Source organism: Glossina fuscipes, unplaced genomic scaffold (assembly GCF_014805625.2).
Source record: "Glossina fuscipes isolate IAEA_lab_2018 unplaced genomic scaffold, Yale_Gfus_2 113, whole genome shotgun sequence".
Classification (NCBI taxonomy): Eukaryota; Metazoa; Arthropoda; class Insecta; order Diptera; family Glossinidae; genus Glossina; species Glossina fuscipes.
The window spans coordinates 1749040-1767200 of NW_023998456.1; the positions used below are offsets into that span (position 1 = coordinate 1749040).

Below are 18161 nucleotides of genomic sequence, written 5' to 3' on the forward strand. Positions count from 1 at the left end.
AAATAAATTTTAAAAAAATTTAAATATTTTGTAAACATTGTTGAAACAGTGCGCGTCAATAGCAAATAAGCAAACAAAATATAAGCGTATAAATTTTATTTAAAAAATGAGAGAATTGTATGTGTTGTGTAAATTTTTTATCGCATGAGTTTTAAATAAACAAAACAGAAGATAAAATAATATCCGACAAATTAAAATAAAAAACAATTAAAAGCCTTGGTTAATGAAAGACAAGAAAAAAGATATTTGATAAATCATTTACCGGCATTTTTTACAAAAAGAATTTAATTTAATTTAAGTGAAATAAACTTGCGGTCAATAAAGTGTTGCGAGCTAGTGTTAAGGCCAAATGAAGTAAAAAGCCAGAGCACATATTGATGTTTTTTTTTTTTTTTTTCTGTAATTCCAATATAAAAAAGATACTCTTTGTTTAACTTGTACCAACTTCAAGCGAACACCGGCACACAAACCCTTAGATAATCTCGGGAATTTGTTTGTTTTTGTGTGCACATTGCCGGCATTGCAGTTGCTGTCGACTCTGTAACAGAAAAAAAAAAAAAAAACAAAAAAAAGGAAAAAGAAGATTCGAGCGGCAGAACTATACTTTAATGTGTTAACTTATGTGGAAAATTGTGCAGAACAATTCAAATAAGTATTGCGGTGTTCTTGGAGTTTACGTTCAATTTGTTTTCATTTACAATTTCCATGTACTTGAGCTGCTAAAATTGTAACTGTAGAAGTTTTTGACCTTTCTGTGCTTTTTAGATTAATTTAATTAATTTATAGGTTATATTTACGTTCTGGGAGTTTTTCATATGAAACCAGGCGCCATCAGTAAACAATATTTCCGCTGATTTTTGTTTGCTTGTTTTTCGAATAGAAGGTAAGTGAATATTAATTTGTACTCATCAATTCAATTTTTTCCGGTATTTGCATGTAGAGGCTGCTGCGATTTAATAAAAATATTCCCATGAACGGAGTGAGTGTAAGCGACTAAGAAAGGAAATTATATTCCATTTTAAAACGAGTTTTTGACATCCACCATTTACCCTTTGGAAATTTTCTGTGCTTTCCTAATCGCATTATCTCTATAGCGTTGAGATAAAAATTTCTTTTAAACGGAAAGTTAAAACTTAAATTGCTCACGAAAGTTTTAGATGAAGCATAGATGAAATAAAAAAATCAAACATTAGTTAAAGGTAAGGACCGCTAAATAATTTAATTAGTAGAGTTGCAAAAGGTAGGAAGGAAATGGTTCATCGACGCTGGAAGTTTCGGTTCACAGTCCGGAACTGAGTCAGTCGATAATCCGAATGAAGCTGTTCGATTTTTTCGTTGCATCATTCATGTTATGTCCGGATTATGTATGGACCTCGCAGTTGCTCGGTATTCTAGTTTACTACCCGGAACTGAGTCAGTAGATTGCCAGAATAACACTGTTCCGTACATCATGCATGATATCTGGAATATTTAAAGGCCTGGCAGAAGTGTTATACCATAATCTAATTTTACTTTAATTGAAGAAGATGTATGATTTAACTAGAACGCATTAGAAGTTAGGGAAAATCGATAATATGAGCCAAAAATCGCTAAAGTGCTAGATTGGAACTACATATCCTTGTCAGGATAATAGCCCCTCTAGAATTTATTCAAAGACGTGTAACTGAAATCGAATAACGGGAGATCAGAGATAATACTTGAAACAGTTAGTGAATTTATGTAACCGTAGAAGCTTTGAAAAGGTATGAAATTATAGAAATTGCCACCTGTCAGCCACTTTTGCACATTCGTAATTTCACTTGCGAGAGTTGGAGGCCGTTCGCTTAGCAAGCAGTTCCCAGTCGCATGACAATGCCTTTGAGAATGTCTTACACTTAGTCAGTAGTTGCATAGTTGCCGTTGGGCAGTATTATAAGAATCCTGTAATGGATCTCCGAAACTGGAGATTTATAACTCCGGCCCAATCAGTCCTAGTCTTTGATTTTCTGAAATTTTGCTACTAAGTTCTTAGGCCCTCTTCCCTTAAATGAAAGAACCGAGTCTTTAAAAATGCAAAAACTACAAAAACAATCTCCGAGTGCTTTGCAGGTCTCACTTTTTGTCCGCAAACATATTTTATTGGAATTTTAATTAAGCGTAATATGGAAAAATGCAAGGCATGTAGGCCAACTGTAGTATGTATGTGTAATCCTTAATAGTGTTATATCCTTGTAATAACTGCCAACTTTTTGTGCCCTGTTTTATAAATAGTTATATGTGTACGTGTTATACTAAGAATTCACGTTTTGTGTCGCATTCCTAAGTCACAACAGCAAACAAAAGCAGTAAAAATTTTTTTTAACCTAATTTTCTTTTTTCTGGTAAATATCAATAATTACAACGTAATATACGTAATACACATCCGGTTTTATCCTTTTTCTTCAGGATATTCTCTCCAAACAGCTTTACAAGCATAATATCAAGAATTTTTCCTATGAAAGCGGAAGTTTTTTACGCGCTATTCGAAATATGCGATAGAAGGCTTTGTTAAAGTCCGTAGCGAGTGTCGCGAACATCTTTAACTGTGTATTCGTGTGCTTTTGCGCTTTACAAGCAATGTTATGCATTGTCTAGGCTGAAGTACATAAATGCTGTCGGTGTTCAAATCCTTTGGGAAATGTAAATTATTATTATTGTTGTTGTCGCTGTTGCCAATAGTGAATGCATTGCGAATGAAGCACGTGTCGAGAAATAATGAAATTTTCAGCAAACACTAATACCAATACCAACAACACAGTAAGGCAATTACTTCCTTTCAGTTAAATGAATTATCGCTTACGTTAGAACGCACTCGCAATTATTGATTTTCTGCTATTTATTATTAAAGTTGAGACTTTGTTCCGTATTATAGAATTTCGTCCGTCTAAGCTTAACAATAGCAACAAAAAACATTGGCGCCAATCGAATTTCATTGATAACGACGAAGACTCTGTCTAACTAACTCTGTCACTGTCACCGGCGAGAAATTCTCAAAACCATCCATTTTTCGTTTTATTTGTACACCTTGTACCTGATACGCTTCGATATATGTCTATATATATATATGTATGTATGTATGGATGTATTTAATTGTAATTTTATATGTGTGCAACCAATACCATTAATGGTTTTTCAAAGTTAAAGCGTGCACATGCCTTTCCTTTCGTCGCAAAGGTATAAACAACCGCATCGGTTATATAACACATTCTATTATACTCTACTGTCTGCGCTTAAGTATATATACATGTATATGTGTAAAGTTAATAAAAACTTACCCACACTCATGCTTAACTGTAAGTGTCCTTGTGCAAAGGAATATAAATAATTTGTCCCTGTAGCCGTGTATGTATGTGCCTTGACTTTTTCAAAGTTCAATATGAGTCATCCGGGCTTATGTGGCCAAAACGTCAACGCGCTTTAGCAATTCTTCTCTTTGCGATATTTTGTTGTTATTATTGTTTTCTTTTTCTTTTTTTTTTTTTTTGTTTTTATTTGTGATTTTTGTTTTTTTTTTTTTTTTGATTTCTTTTTGCATTTTCCTTTTATACGTTTTATTCGTTTTCTTTAATTTCATAATTTTTTCATATATTTTATGTTTGCTTTAGGTCGCATGGCCTCGCAATGTCATAGTCGGCTCCTGTTTGGTGCCTTTTATAATCATAATATTTTTATTTATTGCTTTTTTTTTTTGCATAATGTTTTGTGTGTTTGATTTGTTCATCATTATCAAGTTATGTTATCATCGTCTTAACGGTTATAATTTGAATTTTAAATGAATTTCGAGGCCACTGTGGCAACTAACTAAGTAACTGTGGTTTAACTAACTAAACTTTGTAATAAGCAGACTAAAGATTTGCTTGCAAACCACATGAGAATCGTAAAGAATTTTACTTTGTCCGGTTATAGACGATCTATTGAGTGTAAAATTATCTAAAAAACTCTAATTACGCCGTAGCCAAGTGAACTGACAACATACTGAATATTTTAAAATCAATTAATTCAATAAATAGCAAGAGCTTTAAGAAACAGTTTATCAGCAATGCAATGCGGAATGCCTTCCCCGGCGCTACATTTGTAAAGGCCACCTGCTGAATCGATTAAGCCGTTTATTTTGAAAGTGGTGTAAATCGTTTGTTTTATTTTTTTTTCTAACAGAAATAGTTAAGTGTTTGCGTATATTTAAAACGCTGCCTTTTCATGAAATTCTATCGAAAGGAATTTATGCCATTCGTAAAGTAAAAGGCTCGCTTCTTAAATTGATGTAAGAATTTGTCGGCCAATGTAATAATTTTTATGCTCTTTGCCGTTTACGCCTATTTGTGTAAGACGGTTCTCGTCATAAGGAAAAGAGGAAAGACAAAGAAATGGGGAAGTGCTGGCGGCCGCCTAGTGGCACTCTGACTGAGCACTCACTCTACCTATGACCAAAGGAAATCTTGCCGCAATTGAGACTTGAACCCGCGGACACTCTTTCGTAGTCGCTGTTCTCACCTGTTCGGCTGCATGCGGGAATTAAGTTTGTGTGGATATACGCAACATCTGGAAGGGCTTGATCTAGATCCACATTTTACACTGAGTTATGTTTTGCTTGTCTGTCCCTCTGACCGTTTGTCTGTCTTTTTTTTTTTGTGTTCAATCTTTTCAATATTTTGATGGAGTTTAGTAAACTGACATGTTTTGGTTCAAGGACGAACGCTATTGAAAATGGTTTGGATAGGAGCATCCTTTCAAACACTTCCCGCAAAATGCCTTACTTTAACAATTCGATATATTGACAACTGTAGGGTGCCGTTGCGGCCTTGCCTTGCTACAGCGTTTTTACTTATTTAAATGTGTGTTTCAATAATTATTAACGCCTTCAAACATAAAAAAGGCGTTTGTATTTGGCTTAGAGTAAACCCTAATATTCATAAAGAGTTTTCAATTAATTGGCGGGATTCCAACAAGAATCACTTTTGATATAAACTTTCAAAGAAATGTCTTAGTATCTCTTCAAAGTCCGAACCGTTGTCTGCTGTACGTTAGTTGTAGTAGTATTTGCGAACTATAACGCTTTGTAAGTCTTTCGAGGTATTAGCAATTGCAGGTCGATATCTACGATATCTCGATTTCTCATCTCGCGCCAGCCATGAACATATATATAATTTATGTTATTTCCAAAAAAATATTTCGACATCAACTTTGATCTAATTGATGTTATTGCAAAAGAGAGGAAGGTCTGTATGTCAAGAGCTCATTATTAGATCCCAATTCGAACATTTTCAATGGGAAAGGCACATATGAGCGTACGGATTAATTTGAAAAGATTTTTGAGCAAACGTGCGTCTTGTGAGACTATTCACGAACTCTTTCATTTTCGTGATAAGAGCGGAAGGCTAACAGAAAGGGAGGATAAAAAGTAATGATAATCAAAAGGCGAATTGTCGTAAACGATAAAGGCGGTGGAGAAATCCTGAAGAATCAGTTTGGGAACATGTTGAAGTCGAATTTTCTATAGCGGTCGTGTCACTTTATATGGACGTGATAGAGGCGCGGCATCATTTGGGCTGTACTACTTTGGGCTGCCATCGACAGTAAACCACGTCTTTCAGTATACAAACGCTAGCCACTTCGCAGCTTTCAAGTCTGCCTACCCAGATTCAATCCTAAGCTTTTTAGCTGTAGTCGGTAAATGCGTAACATTTACCAATCGCGTACAGACTACGATCGTTCTCTGTCTCTTTTTCTCCCCACCTCTTCCTGGCGACCACCTTGTTATACCTTTAGGTGGCATTCTCTAAACGATTGAACACAAAGAAAAATAAGATGTGCTCAAAGCGTTTCAACTCAAAAAGATGTAGGATTGCTTGGACGGAATTGCATACACTGTGAAGTAAGAGAAAACTTTGACGTAGACTTGTCTTTGATTATTCGGCGCAATATAGTATTATATCTTGAAGATGTCTTCAAATGATCATATTCTGGTGGTAATAAAACCACAGAGATTTCTGCCTTCTGGCCGTGTCTCGTCTCTCCGTCCCGAGGAGATCTTTCCAGTGTAAGTAGGAAAGCCTACATAGGCTTTTGTAACTGCAATTAGGAGGTGTAACTCTCCAAACTTTCATTGATGTTTCTCTTTGGCAACAATTTGGTTTTGTCCAAATATGGAGTTAATAGACCTAAGCATAAGTGAGCTTGCTCTTGCCGTGGCTGTTATCGCACATATCTCATATATAATTATTTTGTAGCTTGTTAAGTAGCAAAGTTCTTTTTGCTGTAACCTTAATCTTTCAAAAAGTTTTCGCTGTTGTGCACATTTTTAGCAAAACCGAAACTAGTCAATAAAGTTATGAAGTTTCCCTTAAGTATCTATAGTTGTATATATATAGATATGTCCGTTATAAGGTATGGAAGAAAATCTTTATTTTTCTTATTAGGCAGCTGGCTTTGTTTTGGTCATCATTGTGTTTATATGATGACAAATCACAAAGGCGACTAACTGACCAAAGTTGTCTTAATCTTATTCCACGGTCTTATCAAGACCATTGATGATATAATGACAATAATAATTTAAACCATAAAAAATGCATTGAAAGGAAGTTCAAGGAAAGTAATTGAAAAAGAATTAAACTACAATGTACATAGTTGTGTGTGTGGATCTGCGAGACTCTTCGTATGACTCATATATGTAATCAATTTATAAAAGATTTCTGCATTTAATGCCAGATGACGACGTCAATGATAATGACCATAATGATGATAATGATAATGATGATGATGATGAGTGCTACAAGAGTTACAGATGATATCATACATAATGTGCCCAGAATTGTAGAAATTTTTATTTTACGTAAGCCAATATATTAATCAATATTTAGTGTGCGTGATTATAAAAACCACACCCGTAATTGTTTCCTTCCTTCCAGGCAATTAAAATGTTTTCATCATTTTTATTTCTTTATATATATTTTTTTTTTTTCAAATTTTTGCGTGATATTCTCAATGACCTTCTTCTTCAGCTGCATTTACCAAAGACAATAAATATTTGAAAGCAAATGTTGTAGAAAAACACCAACAACAATAACATATATAACAAGACCAAGAACAATACATATACACAGGCAATTGCATTTCAAATGGTTTTCTAGATAAGAAAAACAAAAACAAAAAGAAAAAAAAGACAAAAAGACAAAACGAATAACAAACGAAAGAAAGGATCTTTTGTGTTTTGGGAATCAAATGAAATTGGCACACGTTTCGTTGGAGAAATACAAACACACGTGCAAGCATATGCTCTTCTTTTTCTTCTTCTTCTTCTTTGCCATCTAATAGAACTCATCAATCATCCCCTGTTATCCCTTGTTGTAACGGTGACGGTGTGTGACGGGTGTTTTTTCTTCGATTCTTCAAAAATACAAACGAAAAATTTTTTTTGTTTTCATTTATTTTGCAGATTTTCTGCTGCGTTGTTTATTTTCATTTTCTTATCATCCATTCACCATTATTTTCGAAATAGAGTAAAGGAATGATTTGTGCAGACCAAAAAACCATGCGTTCGCTTTGTATGTTGTTGTGGCAAAGAAACTAAAAGCGGAAAGAAAACAAGAAACTGAAAATCTGAGACGCGTCAGTTGAAAACGTCAACAACACGGATTTTCATTACACATTTATATGGTTGTTTAGCCTTTAGGTAAGCAGCTGCTGCTGACGTTGCCGCGAGATGCTTTGGGCTACAGCCTGTGTCCGTGCCCTCTGTTACATTTTGATGCTACCTTGCTTGCTTGCCTGTTGTACTTTACTTTGGGGGTTGTTCTTCAGCCAGGGTGACTGATTTGTTGTGTTAAGTTTTCTTCATTCTTCGTTTTTTTTCTTTTTATTGCCTAAATCCACAAATGCTAAATTCTCCTTTTATAGTCACGTTACAATCCAACTTAACTCTCGACAGGGGTGGCAAATGTTAAATTCAATGTTGTTAGTCACTACTCTACTACTAGATAAAGAACACATGAAAAGTTAAGGTATGAGAAAAAAAAGTTAAATAAGAAAATCTATTCGATTAACAATTCATGAGAACAATAGTACTAATGGTTTATCTACCTTTCGCGTGCACAAAGATTCGATCAATCAATATGAAATTTCAACTTATGCTCTAAACGGTTCCAGGTGAAAAAGGAAAACATTTCATTATATGATAGGAGGAACGCATTAAGGAAAACTGTTGTCTTATTCCCCACACAAACATTGACTCATTGCTGTTTGCTAATGACTCTACACCGAACCCAGTCAGTTATTCGATCAAGAATATGTACACAAGTTCTACGGATGTTGCTTGACTGCAAAATTTCTAGTACGTTGTCATCAAAAACGGGAAAATCTATTTAATACATTGACTGCCACGATTTGCTTTAAAGTTTTGTTAAATTGTAAATAAAGTCTCTTAACAAACCATTGTTATATAACTCTCCTAACAATTTAGTAACTTTATTATATATTAACATCATTTCAAATGTCTTTGAAAATCCTTCATATGCACAGAATTTTGCGTCATTTGAAGTCGTGACGCAGTCAACGTATTAGCGCCAACCATAGAAGGAAGAAAATTATAGTCGGTCCTGACCGTATCTTTTACATCCATAGCCGCTATCCTAATGACGACAAAAAGTAAAAGAACTAAATGTTCATGTTCCATAATATGGTCTGGGTATGGAGTATTTGTCCTATAGGCATGGGAGCGTTGTAGGCATATTCTTCCAAATTCTTTTGCAAACTTGTAGGCGATATTTTTATTTCCGCTAACGGTACAATGTTTACCACAGACACTACCTGGGCGAACGAACGGACAGATGGACAGACTGATATGTTTAGCTGCGTGCCAAACGTGAAACTGGACGAGAATTTATATACTTTATGGGTTATAAAGGTTTTGCAGGAAATAACATTGGTATGCACTATAATATCGAAGTTTTCCATTTTTACAGAAGTATTACAGCATCGCCAATAGAATATGCGTTCAAATTTTTGCACCTTTATCTGATATAATTTATGAATAATGAGCAAAAAATCAATTTTTTTTGTTTTCTTTTGAAAAAGGGAGTGATGTGGTACTGTGGGTGTGCCTTTCAACCGGTTTGGTCCAATTTCAACATCAAGCTACGTGGCGTGAAAGGCGATAGCTTCATTTTTGCGGCCAGGAGAAAGTTTACAACAAACATTACACAGAGGGGTGGACGGACAACCCGAAATACTTAATTCGATTCAGAATCAGGAATACATATATATATATATTTTTTGGGGACGACGACGACGACTTAAGTTTTCTTCTGGGCGTCGATAAGCAAGAACTATAAGCCGAAGTATGATTAGGAAGATTGTTGTTTCAAGTAAAGTGAAAGTCATGACAGGTGAAGCGGATTCGCCGGTAGGTTTCACACGTACTAGTAACAGGGCCATGTTTTCTTCATAAAGCACACGTAAGCCTCGTGTCTAGACGGAAAATGGGCAAATGTTAAATTAGAAATTCCTTCGATAGGCGGATAGCTGAAGAATTGTATTTGCTTCCCTATGTTGAACTTCATAGTTATTCAATGAATCCTTACTGCTGGCTTGTAAAAGATTGAAATTTCAGTAAACGTATCAATTAAAGTTTTAATAATAGATTCTAACTAGAAAAAGGAATACATTTACATTAATTTACTCAAAGAGTTATAGAAAACTCTTTTGAAGTCAATTGCTATAGGCATTTACTTTAATTATCTAACCGATATTAATATGAAGCAATTTTTTTTGTTTTTTTTTTTGATTTTTGAAAGTTTTCTTCATTTTAGTTAAACTCCTAAAATAAAATCGTGTGAACTGCGCTTTTAATTCCTTTATTGCGATATGCGAAATAATATCTAAAGGGGGTGGATTAATATCAAGTTTATAAAAACGAAACAAGTTTCCATTCACATTATGTCCTCTGGGAATGAAACCTTTCAATACATTCTCATAACCGATAGTAGAAGGCATTCTCGTCTCAACGAATCTCGAACACCCATCACTACGACAAGTATGTAAGGCTCGTAATTTTCCAAAGATTATGTAAGACCAAGGTCAAGGTTGTACTCATTCACCAAGAACACATGACTTTATTATTAAATTTATTGGCGACTTTTACTTTTGTGAACTTGGAAATACATGAGATTAGAGGGCAGATGATAGAAGTTGTTGCCGTCTTTCGGGTATCGATTATAAACATCGTTGTTTCCTCATACATGGAACGCAGAAAACCGTCCTTTTGTCCGTTTTTTGTCACAAAAGGATCGCGTGCGTTCTATAAATCCTTCTAAACTCCGCTTTAAACTAATCGAAATCACGCAATAATAATTTCCAATTATTTCAAGAAAAGTCTGTCAAAATTCCAATAAAAACGTTTTCTGTCGCTACACGGATAAGGGCGTTTTCAATCAAATCCGTAAAGCAAAAAATAAAACGTAAAGATATATGTAAATGTAATAAATATAAACATATCCATAAGTATACTTATCCTACTTCACATTCATTAATACACATTCATTCTCTTACTACTGTTATAAGGCGACGGCTCAAGGCACTCGATGTTAAATGTTATTTCTACAAAAAAAAAGAAAAAAAAAAAACAAATAAAACAATAATTATTTGTTGAGAACATACATACATGTAGGTAGTACATCTCCGATCTCCTACTACTATTGCTTCAACTTACTCCAATTTCCCGCTAATTAAAACGGACAAATCCACGTTGTTTTTCTATCGTGTCTTTGTAGAGTATTTTAGTCATTGCGTCGCATTAGCCTGAACTAGACAGCGCTAATATTGGACAAGAGACGAAGAGAGTCGTAAGGAGCTTAGAAAATACTCTAGTCGAACTTTAACATTTCCAATACCCATGTAGGGTGGTTGAAGTTTTCGTATCTCTCAACATGTTCAAGGTGTTCATCTTCTAGCCTAACTTTCGCCATATTTCTTAAACGATATGAAGTAGAGCTGCGTGGGTACATTGCTCGGATGAATCGGAAACGCTTGCAATGCCGCTATCGCGGTCTTTTGACGTCTACTTCTGGACTGCAGAATATCGCGTAGCCTTTGCTTGACGTGCTTAAAAAATTAGTAAGCCAGTGTGAAGCGTATGCATGCGTGGCTTCACATATGGTGAGCGATGCCGCAAACGTTTCAAATTGCTTAGCTTGCATCCAGGCTAGTGTTAAACGCACTAATAATGTTTGCGTTTGTATGCTTTTATATTATTTTATGTGCTTGTGTATATAAAAAAAAAAAACAACTTAAACTCAATTCCTGATATTAATTCAATGTTTTGTTTACATTCATTACACATACACATACGCGCACACACGTGCCTGCACAGTTATATAGTTGCGTTGATAACAAAACACTTGCATCGCATACGGTTAATTTAAAATTGCTTTCCACACAAAGGCTGCAAGCGAGCGGATGGTTGCAGATGGTGTGCCAAAGATAATCCTTCACTTTAGTGTTTTCTTTTTCTGCGGCTTTTTTCCAGTAAAGTAAACACTCGAGTTTTCTTGAACTTGAATTGCGTGTTGAAAGCAAATAAATGCCTCGATTAGAGATATGCACACATTCGTATAATTATAATCATTAGTTTTAAAATTTTTATACTTTTGCTTTACATTTTTGCTTTTTGTTACTTCAACTCTATATATATATTCTGAACTTAAACTCTAATGTAATTCATGTTAGTACTTGAAAAATTGCCATAACAGGACTTGACACCCCGAGTAGTGTATATGTATATGCATATCTATATATACGTGTTGCGGGAAGAGAGAGAGAGAGAGAGAAAAAGAGAGAGGATTGCAGAAAGAAAGAGAAATTTTGCAAAAACTCATAATGCTTTTCAACCTTTACGGAAACTCATATCATCATCATACTTTTTATGATGAATGATTGAAGATGAACTTGTCTGCTTGATGAATAACATAGCCGTAGTAGTAGTAGTAGTAGTAGTCGTAGAAGCAGCAGTAGTGGTTGTGTTATTGTTGGTGTTGTTGTGTCTGGCCGAAACTGTCACTTGACTCATAAACATGTGCATATATGAATACATTAGCAGTACTTTAAACCAACATCCCGGGCAAAAAAGCTTAATAATAATAATAATAATATGTTTACTGCTCTTGTCAACATTTTTATTTATTTATTTGTTTGTTTTTTTGTTTTTGTTTTTGTTTTTTTGTTTTTTTTTAGTTTGTTAAAGAAATAAATTGTATTCTTTTTTATTGTTGTGCAAATACATAACAGTATTTCATGCAAAACAGTAACACAATAACAATGAAAAAATTCTCTTTAAATGAACTTTCATTATAAAAGGAAGTAAAAAAAAAACAACAACAAGAGAAACGAATTTAGCGACATGCTGTTAATTTTTGTGTTTATTCATGCTTACCTCTGCTTATGGTCACATACACGTACACTCACTCATAGTGCAAGCATGCATATGTGTATGTATGCATGCATGCATGCGATGCCTACGTAAGCAACTCTTGTTCTCAGTCATTCTCTTTCTGCAAACTGAACACCATTAATGTTTACACACACATATACATATATTTATATAAGTACATATATATGTATATACAATCTGTAATGTAATCACCACCATATCGTCATTATCATTAGCGTGAAGCTTTTGTTATTTTGTTATTGCGGCAAAAATCAAAAGCGTAAAGGAGCCCAAGTAATGCAAAAACTGTTGCAAATGCTTTTTATTTTGTTGTTTTTTTTTTAGTTATAGTTTTCGTTTATATATTAAAAATAAGATCCGACGAGAATAACGAAAATAGAAACTATGGCGCACACTATACACACACACACACACACACACATATATAATGTACACACACACCCAAAAGCATTATATTGTAATGCAATAACTTTACAAAAATTCCTTAGTAGATAATTTATAAACAGTATCAGAATGAAAAAGAAAAAAGAAAAAAAAAAGAAAAAATATTTAGCCCGTCAGAGCAATCACATAGCGAACGGTTTAAATTTTCTGCTTTAGTAAGTATGGCGCGCGAAAAGTTCAATAAAATACCGATAGTGTCCGCTTGCAATACTCACTCAACGGGCAACTTTTAAGTCTTTTGTTAGGTAACCTCAGTCTGCTTCAGCTGAATTGTTATCATTTTCGCTGGCATCTAAGCGAGGTAAGCATCATTTTTCTATGCAGAGTTTAAACGTTTTATAATTATAGTGAAAGGCATTATGAAATCATAAATCTTCGTTTAATCATTTATAGTCATCAGCTTTCTAGCGAACTTCTTACCTTCTTTCGTTGTTTACATTGAATTTTCTGTGCTCATCGTGCTTGAAACATTGTTAGATACAATAGCTTTGCCTTTGCTTTGGTAACACGAAGAATTGCACCATTAGCCATTTATCATAAGATTCAGATTCAAGCTGTTTGCGGTTGCAATTAGGTTTAGTAACTCAGTTCTACAAAGAAAGTCTGAAAAGTATAAAAAAAGAAAAAGCGCTCAAGCGACGAGAGAATTTTAGCCCACCTTTGAAAAAAGGCCAATACTATAATTTTTCTTTGAATGCAACAATCTCTCGAACTATCGATTTGAAGGCCACTACAAATATATTCACTCTGTAAACTTAGTATTAAAGTTCTTTAAGCAAAGGATCGGACATACGCCAATGTTGGATTTTTCAAATTATTTAAATGGATATGTTATTCGGTTTCTCCTTGGATTAGATTTGCAACAGTCAATCCTTGCCGACGTCTTGAGCTTTGATTCTATCTACATACCTTACAATGCAAAGGTTTATCAATTTACTCTACTTGTGCATGATCGTGCTATTTGCGTTCAAAAGAAACGGGGTCACTAAGGAGTAAGTAGGGAACAAACACGTTTTCTCATTTTTCAGCTCGAAATGCACCTATTGGAAACGTGCCGTAATTTTAAGAGTACAGTTTGTACACATGTGGCTTTTTTTGGGGACGAAATGGCAATTGAAAATATTGCTCAGGGCTACACACGCTCAGCGTTCCTTTTGAGGCTATCTGCAATAAGTTTCAGTGCTTGACATCCTTGAGGCTATCTGCAATAAGTTTCAGTGCTTGACATCCTTGACATAAACGTTGGAGATAATCAGAGAGAGCAACCTTGCAAAATAAAGCGTTATATGAGAAGTGGTCTAAAACGAGGTTCGATCTGAGTCATTTTTAATAGCGTTCGTCCTTGGACTAAAACATGCCCGTAAACCAAATTGCATCAAAATATCTCAAGAATTCCAGCCTATAGGTTGACAGCAAGAAAGCGGGGTCAGACAGACGGACAGTTTAGATCGATTCAGAAAATGATTATTAATCGACAGGTATCGTCAAACGTAGATCTATCTCAAGTCCTTCTGGGTATTGCATACATTCGCACAAACTTAACATGTCCTTGTACGACAAGCGGCATAGAGTGTAAAAAGCCAGCTTCTCATGAATACGGATGTTGTAGTAACACACTCCAACTGAATGCTTCCTCGATGTGCAGTGCAACGCGCGTTCACGGCGCTGAGAAATGTTTTAAAGAAGACCTTTATTGAATTGATATCCGACTTAATTGCATTCGTTGGGGTAGACTCGCTATGACTTAATCGTCCTCTTAATTCCTTGAAACACTAAATATATATATAAATTGTCGAATCCATTTGTCGCAACGAAAAAAGATTACCATATACAATAGTATGGGTTTCTTATCTTTGGAAGGTCAACTGTTCATATGTGAAAAATCACATATACTGGGACCAGAAAGCAATCGCAAATCTCTGGGCTCTAAATCAAGGGGATGTCTGTTGGCCAAGAAAATTGAGTGCCGTGGAAACCATCTATCTTATTTGTGGATTATACTCATTCCCTTTAAAGGTTCGAACATCTTTTTACCTTTCTCTCATTTATTCCCATTCATTTTGCAGATTGTTTTTGCCTTTGCTATGGTTTATCGCGAAATGAAGCCATCAAGCAGACGCTTTCACGATCACTGTCACGTAGTGCGTTTCTTCGCATTAAGCAGGAAAAGCAGTGCGATTCCGAAATAATGAACTTCCAGCACAAATTAGAATTTATCCGAAGTTCGAGAAATTGTGTGTACACAAGGACGAAATCACGAGTACTGTGGCGTGAAACGGAAAGACAGTATACTGAAGCACATTTGGTCCAATATTATCTAATATCGTTAGTTACTTGTTGTTATACGTTGTCTTGAACATCCTCCGAATTTTGATATAATTTTGATTCGAGTGATTGTTGTTGTTATTATATTATTATTATTTGTTTTTTGTTGCACTGCAAAGGTATCCAGGGCTTCTGTGTTCTTTCGCTACATTAGTTATATTTATGAAAATATCTTAGTGTCTTTTTAATTATAAGTTCAATGGTCTTGTGCTCATGAAGTTGTATTCTACTCTGTCTGCTTACTGGGGAAGTTGATTGGTTTGGGTTCCCGGGAATTGTTTGCTCTCCTGTATTAAAATTTTGCAGACAACTCACTTTTAACCTTAGTTTTATTATCTAACGCAGGTCCTGTTAACATAAATGTGTTCAAGTTCAAACGTGAAAACAGAACTTGGCGAAGTAACCAAGCATGCGATTTTTCTGCAGAAATTTTCAAGGGGTTTGTGTGCTTTTATAAATACTTCCGCAATAATGTCCTACAGAATTCTCTTTAATAGTAAATTTAAGAGTTTATTTTAAATTCAATTACTATTAATTACGTCGATTGTATAATGGAACATTAAGTTCTTAAGGGGTTTTGCTGTAAATCACAAAAGGTGTAGATCAACAAGTTTCTGTGCCGTTGCACTTTCGAGACAATTTGCTTAGGAGAGGCTTGATAGTTAGGAACGGCCTACCGTTCAATACCCTGCAGTTATTGATATAACGATTTGTCGAAAAAATGATTCTATGAAAATCAGTTTCAATAGCGTTCTTCCCCTGGCCCAAAACACCTTAGTGTAATAATGTTCATAAATATATCGTAAAATTTGCGTCCTTTAGGTTGATCACAAGAAAGAAAGACGAACAGGCAAGCGGAACAATTTTCTGAATCGATCGGTACAATAAAAGATAGGCCTAACGCAAGTCCTCTTGAGTGTTGCATACACTCGGGCAAACTTAATATACCCTTATACCGTACTTGATGTAGGAAATAAAAAACTTATTCGATGCATGTTTTTTTTTCCTTTTTTTTTTTAATTTAAATTAAAGAATGGATAACTGTTTCATTTTCGACTTGGATTTTAAACGTTCCCTAGCGCTTTCGAATTTTCGAAATTGATCAATTCAAACATTATCACTAAGAAGAAAGGAAAAAGTTGAAGAGGGTTTTTAAAATTCGTCTTAACCGTTTCTGCATTTAATCGCCACCCTCAAACAAACTGAATAAAATCGTACAATCTTGAATCACGTTTTGTGGTAATAAAAGGTTTTTGAACTATGATTATGATTTCAACCATAATAAACCTAATGCTATATTATTTTGTTTTCCTTTATTTTGCCGTTTTTTCTCCGATTTCTGCTTGCATAGTAAGTAAGTTGAACGTATGTCTATGTTATGCACATATAATTTCAGTTATGCTTAGTGCAGAATAATAAGAAAAAGAGAAAAAAAAAGAAAAAAAAAAACAGAAAACGAAACAAAATATAAAAATTTGCTAAACATTGCGAATAAAAATTTTGTATTGCTCTATACCGGTAAGAGAACTGGTTTAATAAAGAAGACAATGCGAAATTGAAATAAAATTAAAAAAAAAAAAAAATTAAAGAAAATTGAATTCACTTCGAAATGAATCTTGGCAAACAAATCGATTTAAATATTTTTTCGATTTCTATTTTGGGAGGATTTTCGAAAATATTTCGCCCAAAACTTCCGAAAGAGATCGATTATAATAAGCCCAGATCACGTGTGTTGAAGTCATGCAATTTCTTTCTGATAGATAGATTTTTGTAAAGTTTTTGAGAATTAAGGGTTGGATCCCGCCCACTTTCAAAGTTTATATATTGTCGCGTGTTGAGGATATTTGTAACTTCGATTTTTTATTCAATTTTTACTTACTGCATTTGTAGTAGTAAGTGAACCACGCCCATTTTTCAAAATTCATTTATGGCCACTAATAAATGCCAAGTGTCAGCTATATATCTAAATATATGCGAGCATATAAGCCATAAAAGTAAGCGGACTGACGGACAGTTTAACGTAAATTGATTTAGAAACTCACGACAATCAAGAATAGATGTTATTTATGCGACTGTCGCAAAGGAAATAACAAATTTAATGTATTTTCATGATTTAAATAATTTTATCAAAGAGAATTTGTGTAAATTTGTTAAAAATGAAAAAAATTATTTTACTAATTTAAGCAAATTTCCTTCAAAAAAAAAAAAACGTAATTTAATGAAAAGCAAGTTTAAGCAACAAGGTCTATAGAAGCTGCTTATCTTTTTAAAATGCAAATTATTTACAAGTAACAACAACAACGACAACATCTACTAAATCAGCTTTTATTAAGTACAATTGAAAGAACATTGAATTGATTGTTAGATGCCAGTGACATACAAACGAAACAACCAAAATATACAAAGACAAGAAAAAGGAAAGAAAAAAAAAAGAAGAAAATAAGAGATGAAGAAAAACGTAGAAAAGTGCAAAAGAAAGAAAACCAACTGAATATTCGATCTTTACTATGAAATTCATTAGAAAGTCATTCTTGTTTGGACAATACTTTACATTGTCTCAGTTTGGATACATTTGTATGCACCCGTATCGAGGTACATATATGTATATATATGGGTGTATATTTTGAATTTATATCAACTATTTACTGTTGTTGAAAAGTGCACTTGAAATTGAATGTAAATGTCATCATCATTATCATTATCATCATTATCATCATCATCATCGTCATCGCCGTCATTATCGCCAGCATCGTATAACGTACTCTACTCATACCGATATTTTACTTGTAAAGTATACTGTTTCGTGTTAGCTTGCAGGTCACAGGGGAGTGGATGCATATGTAACTGGAGGCTGGTTTTGCATGGGACAAGAGAGAGAGAGAGAGAGAGAGAGAAAAAAAAAAAAACTTGCACCTTGAACTATAAACAAAAGCAA

General features: G+C 34.3%; 1 protein-coding gene across 2 annotated transcripts in view; it reads left to right on the top strand.

The window, feature by feature from the left end:
• The first annotated feature begins 230 nt into the window (after positions 1 to 230).
• Positions 231 to 18161, top strand: part of LOC119639697 (protein unzipped) — a 61720-nt gene continuing 43789 nt past the window's right edge. Inside the window, exons 1-2 of one of the 2 annotated variants that reach the window (XM_038037273.1) lie at positions 231 to 727; positions 787 to 883. The gene's annotated coding sequence lies outside the window, so the exon portion shown is untranslated. Of the gene's footprint in view, positions 884 to 18161 lie in introns of both variants that reach the window. The other variant, XM_038037272.1, reaches the window with a different exon arrangement.